Below are 17109 nucleotides of genomic sequence, written 5' to 3' on the forward strand. Positions count from 1 at the left end.
TAGATATAATGAGGGGAAAGAGGGCAGTTAGGAAAAGGGCAAATTCAGGTTTAATAGGACAAGAAACTTATACAAGTTTTTCTTGTTGGTTTTTTTTGTTTTTGTTTTTTGTTTTTAGTTTTTCTTTGCTTGCATGACCCAAATTTTTGAAAAAAATATATACATATATATATATTTTAAAGTATATACAACTGTAAATTTTAAAAAAAATTTTAGGATCTTTCTCAGGGACTTAGAAGAGGCTAAAGCAAAGGAGGGGCACTGAGGTTTAAGAATTAGCTCTATTGTAAATCTACCTTTGATTGGAGTGAGGAAGGAGATGGAAAGCTCTATAAGCAATCATTCAGATGTTAAACATCTGTGCTTACTACAACGTCAAACATGAAACTGAAGAACTGAAGTTCAGTAAGTTGACAGAAGCTGAAGCCTAGGCTTTGTGCCAAAGCATACTTTTATTTTTTCCTTCATTATCTTTATTCCTGATGTAATCCTCTTCTTGCATCTAGGGATTCTGAATCCCCTGTAGAATGGGTTTCCCAGGCCCTTGTATCACTTGGCTTTGGTCAATGGGAGCCACTGGCTGGAGATGGGAGAGTAGGTGGAGGGGAGATGCCAAGGAGTTTTTCACCAGATCTCTCTGGGTGACATCTTCAAAACCAGCTATAACTTTTCTTGTCTCCAGACCCCACTGTATGAAACTTTGACTTTTGCCCCTGGGCTCTGTTCATGGGCCCTTTCCCTTTGTCTTCCCAGCATGCAGGTGATAGGCACTTCTGGTTGTTGCTAACCTCTGGGTTACCTCCCTATTCCCCCTTTGGCTTTTCTGCTCCTCTGTCACCTGTGAAATAATTCCCTGCATAAAATCCTCCTATTTTAAATACTTACAACAGATTCTTTTTTATTTTCTATTGGACTCTGATGCACTGATTGATGTTGGGGTACTTTTTGTCTAGCTTTACTCATACATTGTACTGATGCTTAATTCTATGATCTTATTATTCATATTATAAATTGATTTTTAATGCAAAATCTTTACACTTTTGCCACCATGTTCTTTATGTCATGAAGTTGGTTTGCTTGTTGGCTTGCTTGTTTGATTGTTTGAAACTATCTTTGAATTATCCAGCCTGTGATAAACTTTGCTTGTGTAAAAGAGTGATTGTCCTTCTGCAGATATTATTCATAGAGCAACTCCTATGAATGAGATATTGAAATACTAACACAGTTCCCAAGCATTAGTCTTACAAAGCATTGCATTCAATATGGATCTCAGATAAAAACATGTATAAGATAATGATATAAATAATCCTTGATTGTATGAAAAATTTTTTTATTATGGAAAATTTCAAATGTATACAAAGTAAATAGAATTGTATCATGAACTTCTATGCTATCATCACTCAGCTTCAACAATTATCAATATTCGGCCATTCTTATATCACCTATACCTTCATTCCATCCCGACTCCCTCATTGAAATATTATAAGTTTTACAGTTTTCTATCTTAAAATTTCATACATTAAAATGTATAAGTCTTAGTTGTGCAATTTTGACTAAGATAATCTGGGTGACCATATCTCTATCATAATATAGAGTAATTAAATCTTTCAAGAAAGTTCCCTCCTGTACCCTCTCAATCAATTCCTACCTTATCCCTGAAGCAACCACATTTCTGATATTTTTTTCACCCTTCTATTAGTTTTGCCTATTCTAAAATATATGCAAACATAAAAATATACAATATGTAAGTGGGATCATTAGTATGTACATTTGTGTCTGGCTTTGTTCAGCAAATCTGTGAGATTCATTCACATTGTTGTGTGTATTAGTAATTTACTTCTTTTTAATATTGCATTGCATGGATATACCAAGATTTCTCCAGTTTATAGATTTTAGTTATTTTCTGTTTTTGTGTATTGTAAATAAAGCTTTTATAAATATTCTTATACATGTCTTTTTGTAGTCATATGTTTCCATTTCTCTTGGGTAAATAAGTAGAAGTAGAAATACTACTGGGTCAAAGCAGATACATATTTAACTTTACAATAAACTGCCACAACTTTTGATTTGCTTTTCTCTGATGATTAGAAATATTGAGCACCTTTTCATATACCTGATGCCCATCTGCATGTTTTCTTAGAGAAATGTCTGTTCAGGTCCTTTGCCCATTTTTAAAACCAAGTTATTTGTTTTTTAACTATTCAGACGTATGAGTTTCTTATATATTTGGATGTTAACCCCTTATCAGATATATGGTTTGCAAATATTTTTCCCCGTTCCATTGGTTGTCTTTTCATTCATTGATTGTTTTCTTTGCTGTGTAGAAATTTTTAGTTTGATGTAATCCCACATGTTTATTTTCACTTTTGTTCCCTGTGCTTTTGGAGTCATACTTAAAAATTTAGTGCCAAGACCAATGTCAAGAAACTCTTTACCTATGCATTCTTTTAGGAATTTTAAGGCTTCAGGTCTTATGTTTAAGTCCTTAATTCATTTTGAGCTGATTTTGGGTTATGGTATAAGATAAGGGTCCAATTTTATTCTTTTGCATGTGGATATCATTTTCCCAACACCATTTATTAAAGAAGCTATCCTTTATCTATTTCGTATTTTTGGCACACTTATTGAAGATTAGTTGACTGTGTATGTGTAGGTTTATTTCTTGGCTCTCCATACTGATTCATCTCTATACTGATTCATAATTTTATGCCAGTACCATGCTGTTTTGATTACTATAGCTTTGTAATATTACTTGCAATCAAAAAGTGTGATGACTCCAGCTTTGTTCTTGCTCAACATGCTTTAGAAACTTAGGGTTTTCTGTAGCTCTACACAAATTTTAGAATGTTTTTTTCTACTTCTGTGGAAAATGCCATTGGAATTTTGACAGAGATTGCATTGAATCTGTAAATCACTTTGGGTAGTATGAACATTTTAACAATATTAATTCTTCCAGTCCATAAATATGGAATATATTTGTGTCTTCTTTAAATTTTTAAATCTAATCTTTACAATTTTCCGAGTACAGATCTTTCATCTCCTTGGTTAAATTTATTCCTAAATATTTTATTCTTTTTGATGCTATTGTAAATGGGATTGTTTTTTAATTTTTTAAAAATAGTCTTTGTTGGGCTGAGCCCGTGGTGCACTCAGGAGAGTGCGGTGCTGGGAGCACAGCGACGCTCCCACCGCGGGTTCGGATCCTATATAGGAATGGCCGGTGCACTCACTGGCTGAGTACCGGTCACGAAAAAGACAAAATAAATAAATAAATAAATAAAATAAAATAAAATAGTCTTTGTTAATGTATAGAAATGTAACTGATTTTTGTATGTTAACTTCATATCCTGCTACCTTGCTAAAGTTAATGATTAGTCCTAATGGTTTTTTGGTGGAGAATTTAGTATTTTCTATGTATTAGATTTTGTCATCTGCAGAGATAGTTTTACTTCTTTCTTTGCAAATCTTATACCATTTTATTTCTCTCTCTCTCTCTCTCTCTTTTTTTTTTTTTTGATTAATAGCTCTGGCTAGGACTTCCAGTACTATCTTGAATAAAAGTAGCAAGAATGGGCATCTTGTTCCTCATCTTAGAGGGAACAATGTCTTGTTCCTCATCTTAGAGGGAAAAAGCTTTCAGCTTTTTCTTTTGAAATTTATTGAGACTTATTTTATGGCCAGTATATATTTTAACTTGATAACATTACATATAAACTTGAAAATCATGTGCATTTTACGGTTACAGGGTTTAGAGTTCCGTAAATGTCAAATGTCAATTAGGTAAAAGTGGCTTATATTGCCACTATGATCCTATGTATTTTCAAAAGTTGGGTTTTTTTTAACTAGTTTTCATGTCAATTACTGATGGAGGGGTGTTGAACCCTTGAGCAGTGATTGTCAGGATTTCATAGGTTTGAAGCTGTGTTAGTAGCTGTGTTGGGTGCATAAACATTTGTAGCTGTTATGTCTTCCTAATGCACTGACACTTTTATCAGTATGAATTGTTCTCTTTATGCCGGGTAATATTTCTTGACCTAAAGGTTATTTTGTATGGATTTAATATAGTCAGTCCATTTTTCTTAATGCTTATTGTTTGCATAGTATATGTTTTTCATCCTTTGACTGTCAATCTATCTGTATAATTATACTTAAAGCTGCTTTAAAGTCTTTATTTGTAAATTGCAATATTTAGGTTTTCCTGGGGTAGGTTTCTATCGACTGCTTCTTTTCTTGAATAGTGATCACATTTTTCAGTGATTTTTTATGTCCAATAATTTTTGATTGAGTATTAGACAATAAAAATGATATTAAAAAGAATCTAAATTTTGTTATATTGCTCTAAAGAATAAGTTTTATCCTAGTAGGTAGTTAAGATGGTTGGACTCAAAGCCTTAATTTTGTCACCCCAGTGATCAGCCATAGCTGAAATCTCTGCTCATTTTTTTAAGCTTCTACTAATTTACCCCATCCCTTTATTTTTTATATTTTTTTTAAGTAGAGGAGGATGCTATGTGTTAAATGTGCCCCCCAAAAGTTCATTTATTGGAAACTTGATCCCTATTGTAACAGTGCTAAGAGGGTGGGAAATCCAATTATGTTATCTGAAAGGCAGAGCCTTTAAGAGGTGATTAGATTGTGAAGACTGTGCCTTCAGGAATGGATTGATCCATTCACAGAGTAATGGGCATGGTTCTGACGCTTTTAAAAGGAGAACAAAGGAGAAGGTTAGTTCTCTTGCTCAGACCATTCTTGTCATGTGATGCCCTGTGTTGCTGTAGAGAGCCACTTACTTAGAAGGCTGATCAGATGGGTTCCCTGGACTTTGGACTTCCTAGTCTCTGAAACTGTGAGAAATAACTTTTGTTACTTTATAAATTACTCGGTTTCAGGTGTTTTGTGATAAGCAACAGAAATGGACTAACACAGAGGACAAAACAAGTACTTAGAAAACTCTCTGTATTAAATTTTCCTCCTTCAGTGTTTAATTTAATGAACCAAGAGACTATTACATATAGAATGATAAATTCAAACACTGAAGAGTAAATTCATTCATATTTTTATTGAATAAATATTTATTGAACCTGCTTTGTGCCAGGTACTCTGCAAAGTTCTATGGATACAAAAATGAGTAAGATTTTCAAGGACCTCATACTGTAGTGAGAGGAACAACCAATACATGGATAAGTATAAAGAAATGTGATAAATACTGTAATAGAGATACACAGACGTTTTGTGGGAGCACATGGGACAGCTGTTTAACCCAGCCTGGCAGTATTGAAGTAGGAAGTTTATTATTGGAAGGTGCACCCTAAGCAAAAACATGGAGCTATTTAGACACCAAAGGAATGCATTTTAAAAACCTCAATTTATTTCTAGCATATTTGTAAAGTATTTCATTTTATTTTAATTCAACTAGGATTTACTAAACAATTACTGTGTGTCTCACATTCTTCCTAACACTAAGGGACAAAAATAAATTTTTATCAAGCAGCTTACAATAAGCCCAAGGAAAAAGGAGAAAAAAATGGACATTTTTTGAGTGTGTACACTCTACTAGAGCTTTTCTACACAAAAATATCTTCATTAATTAATCCTCATTATGACTCAAATTTTTTCCCCCAATTTACAGGTAAGAAAATTTAATCTCAGAAAGATTTACTAAGATATATAAGATTATATAAACAATGACTGGAAGAATCCAGTAGAAAACTAAATCAATCTAGTTCATCTACTCCATGTTATATCCATCAAGTTTATAAGAAGAAATCAAGAAAAATTCTAACTCAATTTATTTCTATTTCATTTCTAGAAAATAAAAACCAATATATCCCATATACATAGTTTAAAAAATCAAATAATTCTATGGTACTTAAAATAAAAAAAAAAAACACTTTAAAAAACCACCCAAATTCTCAATCACAGAGAAGCATTTAAAATGGAGAAATACTGTTCAAGGTACAATTTATATACATATTTATCTGCAACAATACAGTATTATGCTTAGAAAATGAGAAACCATACTGAGTACATATAAAATGCTGCATAAATTCTAGTTTAAGTACTTGTCATGTGCCTTTAATTTTCAAAGTTTGCTTTGAGAATTTACTGGTTGATAATGTATCATAATGAAGAAGTTAAAATAAATGAAGTCACAAAGTTCTATATTAGATATCTTGACAAAACATGATTAGCAATATTTCAAATAATTCTTGAACACACATCTAAAACTCTGAGAAATTAACACATACAGAATAGAACTCATTTATTTTCACTTCAAGAAATATTAAGAGTATGTGGATTGATTTGGAATAATAGAATCTGACTACTGGGTTTACTAGGTGAAATATGCAGGATGTTACAGGTGTCATTTTAGCTCCTAGCTGAGTTCTGTGATATGGAAACTAAGTTTGAACTATATACCACACTCCAGACACCAGCAAGTCATCTTCTGTTATGTCTCAAGAGAAAAAATAATAATGTTTCAAATCATAAGGAGGACTCAGCTATGTTCTTGGATGAAAACAAAACAAAACAAACAGATGTCAACATTAGAATAGCAAGAGAAATACTGAAGGGAAAAAGTAAAAAATGACCAAATATTCAAAAGTGCATTGACTACTACTTTGTGCACTGCCAGAGTTCTAGTACATCTAAAAATATCCACACTTCGTAATAAATGTTTGTGTTTCAGAAATTTGTTTCTGGGGAAATTGTGTGTAATCATAAATAACTTTTCTAATTTGAGCAAGTTATAAATGATGTTTGAGTCCAAAATTTAGGCCAAAAAACTCATTAAATAGTTAATAACTTGATTATGTCATAATGGTACCATGTAACATGATCATTATTGATAACATTCTTGTCAAAAAAACACATTTTATTTTCTTCCTGAACTCTAGAAATACATTTTTCTTTATTGAGAAAGTGCCTTTAGTAGTCTGCTAGGGGTGGGGAGAGATGCAGAAATGTCTCAAACTAGGGGAACAGAGGGGAGTAGATACTAAGAAAACTGCAGAGGGCAGGACTCTAGTAGGTTCAGTAGAAGTCGCAGCCATGGATGTGAATAGAGTTTATTGGGTGGAGTTCCTGAATAAGCACTTTAAAGGAGGCTAACTCATCTGAGAGAAACATGCTCTTTGTTCTTGTGTTTTGCTTTTCCTGCCCTTAGTACAGATGTGATGGTTGGAGCTGCAGTGGACATCATGTAATCATGAGCTGACTTAAGGTATAGAAGTCATACACTAAATAAAGGGAAGAAAATTGAGTGCATGTGGAAAATTGGTGAAAGTGGGATCTGTTTTACCAGTCTGAGATTCCCTACTTTTAAGCTTCATTTACATGAGATAAAATAAATATGAATCTTGTTTAAGCACTCATATGTGGAGTCTTTGTTCCTAGCAACCAAATACTAGTCCTAAATGATACAGGGACATAATGAAAATTTATCGAGAACATTCTCTTTGCCAGGCACTGTTCTGAAGATAACAAATGAAAATCATTACTCTTACTTTCAAAGTGCTTAGGCTACGGCAAGCAAACAGGTGACTATAATAATGTGTGATAAGTGCTTTGTGTGTTAGGAGAGCCCTTAGGAGGGGCACCCAATCTCATGTGGGGCATTCTTTTAGTTAAAAAAAAATTTGTGTTATTTGGTCATGATCCTGATTTAGCTAAAGAATTTTAGTATATTCTGGCTATATTTGTAAGAATAGATTTATTACTTCTTATTTCTCCTCCCCCAGTTTTCTCCATCCCAGTGAATGGCACCCCCTCCCTCAATTTTGATTTTTGTTATGTCTTTGGTAACGTGTCTAGCTGTACAGCATTTTCACTTATCCTCCTGGGATTAGTTGAGTTTTTGAATCTGTGGATTGACATTCAATTTTGATTTTTGTTATGTCTTTGGTAACGTGTCTAGCTGTACAGTATTTTCACCTATCCTCCTGGGATTAGTTGAGTTTTTGAATCTGTGGATTGACATCTTTAAGCAGATTTGAAAAACTCTTAACCATTTTCTCTTCAAATGCTGTTTCTGCTTATTATCTCTTTCTTTTTCCCTGAGACTGCAATTGAATGTGTATTATACCTCTTTCTGTTTGCTCCATGCCACTTAGGCTCTCTTCTGCATTTTCTGTCTGTTTGTCTTTCCCTGTCTCATTCTATATGTTTTCTCCTAGCTTGCATATTATCCCTTTAGGTATGTCAACCACCCATTGAATTCTTAATTTTGGTGTTGTTTTTTTTCCATTATTAAATTTGCTTAGCTTCTTTTCACATCTGTTTTGTCAGTTTTTAAGAGTTTCTGAGTCCCTGCTTGAAATTATTAACACTGAATTATATCCCCTTGAATACAGTTGATTTATAGTCTGTGATTGAAAATTTCAGTATTTGGAGTGTTGGTTTGTCTATTTTAATTGGCTTTTACATCTGCTGGTCTTGTCTGTCTCTTGTGTCTAATTCAATCTGGTTTTATGTTGGGCTTGAACAAATACTCATATTTGTAGAAAAATTTGTACAGGATTTGTCTTGGACAGATACCTGTGCATTAGCAATTAAAAATTATCCTAATCCAATTTCCATGCCTGAAATTTTTCTGGGTCACCCAGATGACTTGAAGTTTGGTGCCATCTGGCAGGGGCTGATTGCCTCCAGTTGATCTTACTTTCATGATGTTGCCCTTCAGGTTGCAAGGCAAAGGTAGAGATGGCTCAGCAGAGTTCCCACTCTTGCCAAACTTTGAACTCTGACTTTTGTTCCTTAAATCTCTTGAGGATGTTAAAAGCACAACTCAACCTCTGGGTCTCCTTTCCTGGATGGGAAAATACAGGGCAAAAAAATAATCTCAAATATTTGGCTCATTTCTCTGGATTTCCATCCTTTTTTGGATGTTAGTGTTTTAATTTCTCAGTTATTTGTTAGCTCTATTATTATGTTTAAAAGATTAAAAAGCATCTTCCACCTTTATTAGTGGTTGCTGTGGTAATAGAATGTGTCCCCCAAATTTTGTATGTTGAAATTTAATGGCCAATGTGATAGTATTAGGAGGTGATTAAGTCATGAGTGCAAAACCCTCATGTATGGGATTAGTTCTCTTTTTGAGAGTCAGTTTGCTTTCTTCTGTTCTTCTGCCTTTGAGGACACAATGCTGATTTCCTTTTGACCATCTTGTGAGGACACCTAGACAGCACCATCTGTGAGGAATGGGCTTTCGCCAGACACCAAACCTACCAGCACCTTGATCTTGGACTTCCCAGCCTCCAGGATAATATGAAAATACATTTCTGGCTTATACATTACCCAGTATGTGGTATTTTGTTATAGAAGCACAAAAAGACCAAGACAGTAGTCTTCAGAAGTGATTTGAATGATCTAATCTGCCATTACCAAAGGTAGAAGTCCCGTTTCATCACTTTCCCTCTGAGTGATACCTTAACTTCATCCACTGCTTTCCATTGTTATTACAAACCGCTTAAAATATACTCCATCATTTCTTACCTAAACCACTGCAGTCATCATGTAATTTAATTTTTTGGTGTCCCTGGTTGCCTCCTTGAACCCAGGGTTTCTCAACTTCAGCACTATGGACATTCAGAAGAGCAGGATAATCTGTTGTGGGTGGGGGCAGAGGATCACTCCTGTGCACGGTAGAATGTTCCACAGCGTCCTCGGCCTCTGTCCACCAGGTGGGAATAACATCTCCATCCCTCCACGGTCATTACAACCAAAAATACGAGAATTTCCTGGGGGAAGACATTGCTAAATGTCCCATGAGAAATAAAATCACTCTCCCTTGAAAGCATTTATTCTAATCCATCCATTTCACAGTGACAAAGGTAAACTTAAAACATGTGCATGTTGTAAGCCCCCATCACTGAAAGGCCTTTAATGGCTCTAAGAAAATTGTCCAACTCCACGTACAGCCCTTCTATAAGAAGGTTTCTGTGGACATTCCTAATCGCAACTCGTGCCAATTTTTTATTCAGACTTTGTATTGAAACTGCATTAACCTTTGTCTTCCTCAAAACTTTTTACAGCTATAAGGCCTTGGCATACGAAGGGACTTCAAAAACTTCATGGAAAGATTCACATTCTCTTTCAATTCTACTTTTCCATGAAATTCTCATATACTCTTCCCTTCACCTGTCTTCTCATCCTGTAGATCTTAGCTTGATTGCCAATTCCTCAAAACAGGCATTCTGTTGAATGAATGAATAAATAAAGCGATTTTAAGTCTGTGTACCTCACCTTAGATAAAACACTTTATTCAAGACCCTCTTAATAAAACAAGCCAAAACAAAATAAAAGCAAAACTATCAACCACTTTTACCCTCTCTTTCAAGGAAACCTATCATTCTCTCCTGATCTGCGGAGTCTCAGAAAACAGAGGCCCAGAAAACGCCATTTGGCAAATCATAGGGACTTTTTCTGCACATTCCCTGCCCCCCTCCAATACTATCCCTCAGATGGTTCTGCAATCCTGTGTTTTATGACCAAACTAATGGTTTCTGAGGGGATTAAAAAGAAAACCAAGTTCCTCACTTTTCTGTCTTTTGTATTCTCCTCGAGCTTTCTCCATATTCCTACAAACTGCAGTTTTAAAGCATACATTGAAACGATAAAGATCATGTTTCTTAAAGGGAATTATATTAAATGTGTTTTTTCAATAAAACTATTAATTTGTCTACGAATTTCTTTCCTTTGTGTTTAGAGCTGGAAAGATGTTAAGTGACGGGATTTCTACTTAGCCCATGATGTCAAGTTTCAGCATGATGATGCCTCTGCCTTAAGGTAGAGGTTAGTTTAATTCCTCAAATCTCAGTTGAAAGAATTCTACCAAAATCCTACCCAAATCACCAGACATTTACATTAACTAACTTCCTGATTTAGGATAAACAGTCTGCAGATGCTGCATATGGAAGGTAGGAAATAATGCCCATTCACAATATTTTTCCACCACTTAATTATAACCTTATAATTAAGATTATAAAAGATAGAATGTTAATTTTAGTTAAAGAGTTTGAATTGACAAGACTGTGTGTAGTAGAAAATGTTTTGAAACAGTATACTGTCTTTTCATATGTACAGTTTATCTTCATTATTTATATCAGACTAAAAGAAACAGATGCAAGATGTCTGTAGTTTTCTCTAGGGAGAAATAAGTAATACTAATGAAATACAGATTATGCTTAAGCAGATAATCAGGAAATTAAAATTTATGGCATTGAACAACCTTGGCATGGAAATGATCTACTTGAAGCTTCTAAGACCACATGCACCTGAGAAAAAATATCAGATACTCTGAAAACAGAAAAAGGGTACTTGAAATATATACTCCTGAAATATTAAGATGAGGCCTGAGGAAGATCCTGAAATACAACTGAGTGAAGTCCTCATTTTCTCAATATGAATAATATATGTAGCATTAATCAGGACATAACCAGAGGAACATCTGGGAAATTATGATTCACTTAGGAAAGAGTAAGTCAGATTTTACTAAGGAAAGGACACTTGTCAAACAAATATTTTATTTAATTTTTTGAATAAAAAACAAAAATTACAACTGACAGATGAGTCGATGCTCGGTGTAATGGGGGAAATGCTGGATGGGAAACAGGAGCTCTAGCTTCAAATATTTTCTCCAGCTGTGTGATCTCGGACAAGTCATTTAGTTTTATTTTACTTTTTCAAATTAATAAGCTTTATTTTTAGAGCAGTTTTAAGTTCACAACAAAATTGAGTGGAAAGCACGGGAAGATCCTATGTACCTTCTCATCCCCACACGTGCACGACCTCCCCCATTAACAACATTCCCCTATTGGTGGTACATCTGCTCCAATTGATGAATCTACATTGACACGTCATTATCACCCAAAGTCCGTAGTTTACATCAGGGTCCATTCTTGGCGTAGTACATTCTGTGGGTTTTGACAAATGTATAATGGCATATGTCTACCACTGTAGTATATTAATATAATTACCCCAGCTTTCTTTTGATTAGTGTAAGCATAATATATCTTTCTCCATCTATTTACTTTTAATCTATATATATTCTTATATTTAAAGTGAGTTTCTTGTAGACAATCTATCCTGTTTTTTGACAAGTCAAAAACAAGAGAACGGGTCTTGTTTTTTGATCTACTCTGACGATCTCTGTCTTAATTGGCATATTTAGATCATTGACTTTAAAAGTGATTACTAATATAACTGGATTATCATCTGCCTTCTTTGTTACTGCATTCTATGTGTTGCGCTTGTCCGTTCTTTCTATTTTTGTCTTCCACACTTTTCCTGCCTTTTATGGTTTTAATCGAGCATTTTCTAGGATTTCATTTTCTCTCCTTTCTTAGCATATCAGTTATATTTCTTTTTTTAAATTTTTTCTTATTTATTTTAGTAGTTCTCTTAGATTTTGCAATATGCATTTACAACTAATCCAAGTTCACTTTCAAGTACTACTATACTGCTTCACAGATTGTGCAAGTACCTTATAATAAAATATCCCTAATTCCTCTTTCTTGTCTCTTCATTTCACTTATACATAAGTGTAAGTAGGCATACATAATCGAATACATTGTTGCTATCATAATTTTGAACAAACTGTTATCTGTTATACCAACGAAGAACAAGAAAAAAGGAAATGAAAGTTTTTATTTTACCTCCATGTATTCATTCCCCAATGTTTGCTCTTTATGTAGATCTGACTTTCTGACCTATACCATTTTCTTTTTCTCTGAAGAACTTCTTTTAAAATTTCTATCAAGGCAGATCAACTGGCAATAAATTCCTTTAGTTTCTGTTTGTCTGAGAAAATCTTTCTCTTTTCACTTTTGAAGGATAATTTTTCAGGGTACAGGATTGTAGGTTAGTTGTTTTTTACTCTCAGTACTTTAAATATTTCATTCCACTCTGTTCTTGCTTGCATGGTTTCCGAGGAGAATGGTATAATTCTTATCTTTGCTCCTCCACATGTAAAGTGTATTTTCTGCCTTTGGCTTCTTTCGAGATTTTTTTCTTTATCTTTGATTTTCTGAAGTTTGATTATGATTTGCTTACATTTAGAGGTTTTTTTTGTTTTTGCTTTTTTTCATTTGTTTGTTTGTTTTTGCATTTGTCCTGTTTGGTATTCTTTGAGCTTCTTAGATCTGCGGTTTGGTTTCTGAAATTAATTTTGGTAAAATTGTCAGTCATTATTGCTTCAAATATTTCTTCTGTTCCTTTCTCTTTTTTGTCTTCTTTTGGTATTCCCGTTATACATATTGATACCTTTTGTAGCAGTCCCACAGTTCTTAGCTATTCTCTTCTGTTTTTCTTCAGCCTTTTTCTCTTTGCTTTTTAGTTTTGGAGTATCTGTTATATCACCTAGCTCAGAGATTCTTTCCTCAGCTGTGTCCAGCCTACTAAGGAACCCAATCAAAGGCATTCTTCATTTCTGTTATAGCGTTTGATCACTGGCATTTCTTCTGGTTCTCTTTAAAATTTTTATCTCTTTGTTTACACTCTCCATCTGTTCTTGCTTGTGGTCTACTTTTTCCACTAAAATCCTTAGCATGTTAATCATAGTTTTCAAAAAAATTCCTGGTCTGATAATTCCAACATTCCTGACATATTGGACTCTGGTTCTGATACTTGTTTAGTCTGTTCAAATTGTGTTTCTTACCTTTTATTATTCCTTATAATCGTTTATTGGAAGCTGGACATGATGTTCTGGGTAAAAGGAATTGCTTTAAATAGGCTTTTAGTAATGTGGAGGTACGGTGTGAGGGCATAGGAGTGTTCTATAGTCCTGTGATTAGGTCTCAGTCTTTCGGTGAGCCTGTGGCGCTTGACTGTGAACTTAACCAATCATTCTCATTTTCCCCTCTTAGGAGGAACAGAGTGACCGAAGAGGACCGGAACTGGGTATTTCCCTTCTCCCAGGTATCTGATAAAACCCCAGTAGGTTAGGCTCTGGTAAAACAGTTTCTCCTGAGGGCAGGCCTTGTTAAGACAAAAATAATGTTCTCACCTATTTCACAATCTTATTTTTCCCTTCCAGCATGAGAACATTTTTCTCCAATATTGACTGTATGGACCCATTAGAGGTCCTGAAAGTAAAACTCACAAAAGTGCAGGGACCTCCTATCACTGTGTCCCCCCCCAGGGATTTTCTCCCTCAGGCTTGTCCACACTGAGCCTTCAGCAATTAGTCAATTACACTTCAGGTTTTCCTAACCACATACTGTTTTCCACAGAGGTTTCTTCTTGTGGGTTTATGCTCTAAGTTGTGATTCTCAGCATCCACAGGTCTATCTCCACAATTTTGGTGGGCAGTGGTTTTCCCTGTGATCTCATTTCTCTGACAGATCTAAGAAGAGGTGAAGATTTTTCTGCTTGTTCAGTTTTTAATTAGTTGTTAGGATGGTGAAGACTTCAAAGCTCCTTATATGCCAGATCAGAAACTAGAAGTCAAACCATTTACTTTTTAGAGGCTCAGTTTCATTGTATGTAAATGAATGAGTCTGCACCTTCAATGATAATTAACTTATTTTAAAAGCAAAAGTGCCATTCTGGAAAAAAAAAAATCAATCGTATTAAAAAGACACATTTGTTTTTCACTCAAAATGAACATTGTTTGGGCCGAGCCCGTGGCTCACTCGGGAGAGTGCGGTGCTGGGAGCGCCGAGGCCGCAGTTTCGGATCCTATATAGGGGTGGCCGGTGCACTCACTGGCTGGGTGTGGTGCGGACGACACCAAGCCAAGGGATGCGATCCCCTTACTGGTCACAAAAAAAAAAAAAAAACATTGTTTTATTGCATCTCATTGAAAATGTGTACGTTTATAATTTAGATTACCTATCTCATTGAACAGTGTATTTCAATGAGAATTTTAGTGCTGCCTTTTTACTACACTCTTAATAACTGAATAAAGTAAAGAGCAGGAAATATAAAGGCACTTTTTTAGTCATTCATGCTGAAATTAGATCTTAGGTCCTATGGAGAAGCTGAGCAAGACTCAATGGTTGCACGTCAAAGGACTACCTATGGTCATTCCAGGTCGAAAATTACATAAATCCTAAAATCTTATGTAATCCTACCACCCATTACAAGGTATTTAAAGTACCAGGAGATAAAATATTGGTGCTATTTTCAGGGATAAGAAAATTATACATGTTGGAATTAGAGATAGTTAATTCCATAGTAAGTCAAACCAGCGTTTCCAGAAAACTTAGAGAACTGAGATGACAGTTCAACTTTGTTTGATCCTTTAATCAATTTCTGAAAAATATGAATTTGCCCATGAGCAGAAAAACTAAAATGAGTCATAAACATAAAAGCTCCAAATATATCATATACGCTGCAGAGCTCATCTAGTGCTCCTCAGAAACCTGATAATATTTTAGACCTACAAAGGAACCTTCTTTTGTGAGTATGAGTGAGAGGGATGAAGGCATGAGTGGCTGCTGGGCTTTTAAAGGAGGGTTGAGGTTCGTTCTAAGTGTTGAATGGAGTAAAAAGACAATGTCAAGGAAGAAAATAATGTTCTCACCAGAGTAGAAGAACCAAAAGGATTTCCTGAAGGTCGTGAGTCAAGAGAATGAAGTAGATATGAGAGTTTTGGGATTTATATTGGCCATAGCTGTTGAAAAGTTTGCATTTTGCACATTGCTTATCTGGACCCAAATTTGCAGAGGTGAATTGTTGGCCTGCCAAGACAAGGGAATTGCACCTGATCATTATTATTATTATTATAGGAAAACAGAAATGGAGATGATGGAGGCATCCAAGTGATGGGGGCATTGGATCTTTGACAACAAAGATCCTTCATCCTCCCCAATACTTTGAGTGTCTGTTTTCTTCTCAAAAGAACTGCCTAACTTTCTGCTCATTATTTTCCTAGTTATTTGGGAAAAGCAAATCATCACCCTGGGTATGTCCTTTATATTTCAACTACTCTATGAAGCATCACTTTCTGAAGGAAAACACTCTGCCCACAAACCCAAATAGAATGAGTTCCTCTTTTATGTCTTAAAGTATGCTGTGCAGTTCTCTGCCTTATCACTCTGTCACTGGGTCTCAACTCTTTGGTTTGGGGACATAGCATTTTGGGTAGAACATTTGAAAGAATAACTTGAGTCCATCAAAATCACTGTGCTCGTTGGATAGTTCTCCAGTGTTGTGTTGCTGTTTGAGAGAAATGTTTAACCCTTTGATTTGTAAACACGGGAGGTAAACTTCTCAAGCTTTTCAGTAAGTACACACTTTTTCAACAGCTCTGAGGTAACAGTGCACCTCTTACTCCTCACAGTTTTTATCCTGCCATGTAGCATATTGCATGAGCTGCTTAGCTACTTCTTTGGTCTCACAGTATGTAACCTAACTTGTAATAGATAAAGTTTTCAAAGTGACTAAACTTTGGCACATACCTGTGGAGGGTGCTCAGTACACCAGTGTCACTTCACAGTGGTTGAGAACCATTGGTGTATAAAAAATGGTTGAGTTTTTTTTTTTTTTTACTTTCTACTATAAATGAATGAATGATTTGAATTGAGTATGAGAAACTATAAATATTAAGTCTATATATAACAAATGGAGGAATATAAGGGACTTTTAGAAAATGTGCCATTCCCTAAAATTTGGGTATTTAGTTTTTTAAATCCCACAATTCTTTGACCTAAGCCACTACCAATTTTCAGAAATTTTATATAAAGATTTTGTGAACATGCTTACTCTTTCTTCCTCTGTCATGGTCTCTCCTTTGTATTTTGTTTGGCACAAACATCTCTCTGCTTTTCCCTAAAATTTCAGTACATCTCAGGAAGTTATATAACCTCAGCACAAGAAGCTTCAAAACATTAACTCCCCCCTGCCCTATTTTTAAAGCTGAGGATTGTATTTTATGGGATCTGCCCAGGAGAGTTTATTATTGCAAAGTCAGTTGTTGTACCTAAATAATTAACCTATAACCCATATACATGTGAAATTATTGTCTTAAACATACCTTGGTGACTGTTTGCCATTAAATTAGTAGGATAAATAATTTACACCAAAATGTGGACCTGAGATAACATCATTAAAGCTGATAGGACTTGTTCATTAATTGTAAGAAATTAGATGAAACACAATTCCCCA

Source organism: Cynocephalus volans, chromosome 4 (genome assembly GCF_027409185.1).
Source record: "Cynocephalus volans isolate mCynVol1 chromosome 4, mCynVol1.pri, whole genome shotgun sequence".
NCBI classification, from domain to species: Eukaryota; Metazoa; Chordata; class Mammalia; order Dermoptera; family Cynocephalidae; genus Cynocephalus; species Cynocephalus volans.